We start from the raw sequence: 5,411 nt of genomic DNA, 5'->3' as shown, positions 1-5,411 counted from the left end.
GTTTGCAGAAAAATAAAAATGCATGAACGTTATAAGAAGGTGCAAACATTATTTTTTTCATGAAGAAGAAGAAATTTGAAATTGCGGCTATACATTGTTAGGAACACCAAGCAAAAATTTTAATTAACACAACTACAATTATTAAAACTGTGGCAACAACATAACCAAAGACTCATCCTAGGACGACACTGCACAATGTTCAGAGGGTCAGCCTATCTCTAGGTTTGCCAACGCATGACCGTCTGGTGTTGGGGTGCCTGTTAGAGACAGTTAAAACGTCCTGAGACAACTGTTCTGTTTCTTGCGTGACAAATGTTTGCCGGTGTTGACTGGTTAGCATCTCTCCAAGTGCTTTCAATGTTTGGACAGCATCAGTCATCACAGCAATGTTCTGTTGCCATGCTCTGGCAAAGTTGTCACTTTCCGACCTTGCTTGCTCCAAAAACTCTCTCTGGAGCCTCCTCTCATCCGACCTCCATTCACACATGACCTCTCTGTCATTCCTCCACTCTGCGAGATGAGCATCGTGTTCCTGCCGAGATCGGTTCATCATTTGGTCAGCCACGCCATATAGTGCCGCGTTACGCCTCTTCCTGTTTCTGATCTGGTTTAACCTTGTCCCCGGAGAAAGTTCTGCCAAACATGCGTTCAATCTTCCTAATTGTGTGAAAGATAACTTTTGTCATTGATCCATACACATTAATTCCACTACAGCCATGTATAATCACGAAGCATTACAGAAAGTATTGTGATGGTGGGATGTGCCCCACACTGGCCCCAAGCAAAGAAGGGAATTGGCATGACAGGAGCACTGGTCTTCCATGTGACACAATGGTAACCGAAAACACAAGTTGCAGTTCAGAAAACATCAGTCCATGCATAGATTGCCATGCACACCTGTGGATTGATTACCATTTGCTGTTGGGGATTGTCAAATAAGTATGTCGGAGAGGATCGATTCCAGTGTGCGATCCACAAATTTATGAGGTGATGCGTAACAACCATTTTAAACATTACAGGTGTGTGTTCCGAGTTGAGAGACATACCACTGTTTTGAATTAGCAAGTACACAGATCCTTACTTTTCTAACCGATGATGAATAATCCACTCACCATTGTTGTCGCGCAAGCGATGGGCCATTGGCAGGTCAGATTCACTGTCCGCGTCATCCTCAGCACTGGCACTGGTGGGATTGTTCTCTGCAAATCGAAGCGTGTGACATTATGAGTGATTAAAAAGGCTGTTCCTTGGTTAAGTAACGCAAAAAAATCCTGGATGTCCTCCATTCTCCAGGTTTGTGGCCAGATGGGGTTGTCACCGGATCATGGTATGCAGAAGTTTGGAAATGCAGATGCTATCTCTCTGGGATGACAGCAGAGGGACAAATTGTATCCATTTCCAAAGTCTCCAATTCAGTTTTCAGTAAAATACGTAAAGGTTCAATGTGGGCACTGTAACACATGGAATGAGATTAACTGCATGCATAAATGGACTCCTGATGTTGTAATAACCTGAATGTCTGCAGGACACGGGTACCGCTGTTCTTGCAAGGACAGCGATCTTGTCTGTGTCTTAACAGTTCTAAAAACACCAAACCATCCACCTTTCACAGCAACATTCAAATACGTGTGATTCTCAGAAGGGCACTATGAATTTGACAACACATTTTTTTTAAAAAAAGGAACCATATAGTTTAACATTTTCACAGGGGAATGTACTCAGCTTTGAAATCACACGTGATGGTGACCTGCACTCCTCACTGTAGAAAAGGAAGGGTGACATCTTCATGGGCAGTTATGTGCTTAAACAACATAAACCTTGTCTTGTCTGGATGGGTCATCTCTTTTAAAAAAAGAAATTGAAATATGCCAGCACATGATATCCCCAAATCATTATCACGCTTTTCAGGTGGGGTTCTCACAATAGAATGAAATCTGAAAAATAGCCATTAAACAAGAAATACAAATTTGGCCCCCAACAGGCACACTCAATACCCACCCTTGTCTTCCAGTCCATCTATGGTGCGGTCAAGGTCATCATCGGCTACATCCGTGGACGATGTTGAGTTATTTTCTGGAGTCAAGGAAAAAAATATCACATTATTAGCTTTTTACAAAGGTGAGCGTGCGCACAGACAGAAATTGGTTTGTCTCACTTTTATGTTGTCTGGTGTGCACTCACGTTCATACATGGTCGTTGGTGACGAGGTCCTCAAGAGGGCAGAATCCACGGTGACCAAATCGTGAGTAAATAACTCTTCAGATCCCTCCATGATTACATCAGGCCTGTTCAGCTCCTGGCGACCAATACCCAAATTCAAGCTGCGTGCAATTCTTCTTGGCTTCACACTTGCATCACCTCTCAATATACTGTCCAGCTCCCTAAAGTATGGGCAGGTGATTGGTCCATTGCCTGAGGTGGAATTGTGAGCAATCACGCGTTTGTACTCCAAACGCATAGCTTTGGTTTTATTCCGGCATTCCAACGCTGTGCGTTGATGGCCACGGGAGGACATCATCAGTGCGATTTTTTGAAAGCAATCAATGTTTCTGTGGGAGCTCCTGAGGGCTTCTTGAATTTTCTCCTCTCCCCAAAAAGAAAGCAAGTCCAGCACCTCGCGTTCCCTCCATGTTACAGATCTAAATGAAGCTGGTGCGAGGTCTGTCATATTTAAGCAATTGCTCTCTATGCCCCAATCTCCCAAATATCAGATGACAAATAAAGATTATACTTCCCTTCCACCTTTTGACGGAGGCGCAAACAGAATGCTGTGATCCCCAGTCGCTCAGAGGTTGACCTGAACTGAGTTCTCCCGCGGTTTGTTCAATCTATTCCCTGACCATGCGCAAAACAGCCCAACGGCTACCGTTCCTCTCTCCTGCCCTTTTATCTATTTTTATATTTCAATATTCCGTTATATCGAAGTTTTGTTAAAATGGAGGACCGAAAGAAATGCGGCAAACACCGAAGCGTTGTCTGTTCTTTGTGTTGGGGTGGTTGTATTTCTATTTTTTAAACTGTCAGTTCTGCGACCAAACTTTCAAATGTGCAGTTGGCTCAATCCTGCAAAAGCCGTGTTTTGCGACCAAGATGCGGATCCTCAGAGATTAATTCTAGTGTGGATTTTAACAGCGTTTCCCAGTATGTCCTCCTGGTCACTGGTTTTCTTTTTTAAAAAAATTAATTAAAAATTGATACATTTGCGCGGGAAAGCAAGGCAGTCTCCAGAGTTGATTTTCCTCCTTTTTGCAGAAGAACATGTCCCATTGGACAAAATTCAAGCGAGAGACCAATGAACTGCCTGTATTTTCGCGCCTTTTAGTAGCCGTTTTTTGCTCGTGTTAGGTCTCGTTCAAGGTTTTTTTTGTAATATCGATCTCACAATACGATGGCCGGACGGGCTAAGGGAGTCTTCTGGACAGATGAAGAGGTGGAGACACTTCTGGACCTCATTGCACGCTCAGGGAAAGCTGAGCGTGTGATGAAGAGCACTCATTTGCCAACCAAGCTAATATTTCACAGGCTTGCAAGGCAAATGAGTGCTCGAGGTTACCAGCGGACCCCCGAGCAGTGTAGGTCCAAATTCAAAAGGGTAAAAGGTGATTTTTATGGGGCGCTGGAAGCTTGGCAGGGGATTCCTCGCCAAAGCGGAAAGCCCCCCTACTTCACCAGTCTCATGCACCTCTGGGATCTCTCCGGAAGACCAAGCTGGCAGACCCGAAGACATGCTGGTAAGTTTTTTTTTTAATAATTTGCGTTCTGTAAGTGTAACTTGAAAGCTCACCCTTTGGCTTTCTCAGGACACAGCGGATTCCCTTGCTTCTGGGAATGTCCTGTTATCTGTCCCTTTAGTTTTGCGAAATAATGTAAGATAGATAGAGTCTTGAGGCGTGCTAGCGTGAATTAGAGTGGATTCCACCATTGATTGGTGTTTGAGAGAAGTTGAGAAAGTAAAAAATTCTTAGCTTTCCTAGAAATGTGCATGCAACACAGTCTTTCCCCCCCAATATCAATAACATTGGTTTATTTTGTTTTCATTAATAGAAAGGATGACTGTTATGTTTGAGTCTGAGTTGATTCTCTGATGCTTGGCTTGTTTCCTTCTCAGCCATACTTCGTGGAAGAGTTGCGGCTCATCGTGCGGGTGAGGAAGAAGAGGAGGAAGCTCAGGAAATTCCTCCACAGTCACCTGAACAAACCGCCCCAGAGGACACAGAGGTTCCAGGGACACAGCAGCACTCTGGTGAGCCTAGTACTGAAATTTCCACTAAGTGCTGGTCACAAGTCGCACGGGTCAACAATTCAATAGCACGGTGCTCTAATTCGGCACATCAGAACAGATGAAGTGTTGTCCTTTGGCATTCCTTTATTTTCAAGCTTGGTGTTTAATGGTACAGGTTGTGCACGTGCGGGACATTGTACTGCTTGAACATGCTTTTTCCTTAAGTATTTGCTCTGCTGAAATCAAAAATTTACAGTTCCCAACACATGCTCCTAAGCTGTATTGACAAAGTGAAAATCAATAACGCTATTTCTTCAAATTTTTAAAGTGCCCTGTTTTTTTCTTTCACAGTTGAAGAAAGCGCCCCGGGAACGTCGGCAGAGGATGCTCCCTCAACTAGTGCTCCAAGAATCACCAAAACCCAACCCAGGAGGAGAAGTGTGGAGGACATTCTCACCGCAATGGAGGCCATGGAAGGAAGACTGGGTGCCTCCAGTAAGTGTTGTTTTGACAGGTGAGATAAACCCTTCACTTGGAAGATGATAATATCTATCCACTTCTCCACCTCTCCACAGTCACCAACTTGCAGGAGAGGATGACCATGGTGGAGGGGCGTCTGAGAAGAGTGGCGCGAAGGGTGTCCACCCTCGAACTAGATTCTGCATAGCCTAATGTTTGTAAAACTGCAAGGTCAAAGACAGCCGTTCACAAACCACGAAGTAATGGATGTTTTGAGCAGCCAATCGGAACTCTTGGAACGGCAAGAAAAATGGAGGAGGGAAAGGTTCAAAAACAAAACCCGCGAAAATTGCGGATTGCCCGTTCACGGCCACCGTTAACGTCCCGCGAAAAACCCGTTCCTTAAAAAACGTGGAATATGCGGATGAGATGCGTTTGGGCAAACAGGTTATGTGACCGCGGCTCGGAATTGCGGGGGAAATCCGGGAAAAAAACGGAAGAAAAGGGGTAGTGTGGATTCAGCCCAGGTTGCACACCAGTTTCGTTTGTAAAGCTAATGTGCATTGTTTTTTTCTTATGAACAGATGTGTGCAGGTGCATGCAGGATGTATGCATGTATTCAGTGACATGCAGGACTTTTTTTCTGGGAAAAGAGGTGGTGGAACTCAGTGGGTTGCCCTCGGAGAAAATGGTCACATGGCTGGTGGCCCTGCCCCTGATCTCCATACAG

General features: G+C 44.7%; 1 long non-coding RNA gene across 1 annotated transcript; it reads right to left on the bottom strand.

Moving 5' to 3' along the window:
- Window positions 1–551: 551 nt before the first annotated feature.
- LOC129331886 (uncharacterized) lies at window positions 552–2,115 on the bottom strand. The gene is made up of 3 exons (XR_008597295.1): window positions 1,999–2,115; window positions 1,113–1,199; window positions 552–657 (listed from the first exon to the last, which is right to left on the bottom strand). It is a non-coding gene; the product is annotated as an uncharacterized LOC129331886 (long non-coding RNA).
- Window positions 2,116–5,411: the final 3,296 nt, after the last annotated feature.

The sequence above is a fragment of the Eublepharis macularius genome, chromosome 6, assembly GCF_028583425.1.
Source record: "Eublepharis macularius isolate TG4126 chromosome 6, MPM_Emac_v1.0, whole genome shotgun sequence".
In the NCBI taxonomy this organism is placed as follows: domain Eukaryota; kingdom Metazoa; phylum Chordata; class Lepidosauria; order Squamata; family Eublepharidae; genus Eublepharis; species Eublepharis macularius.
This window is presented reverse-complemented; position numbering and strand designations above follow the sequence as displayed.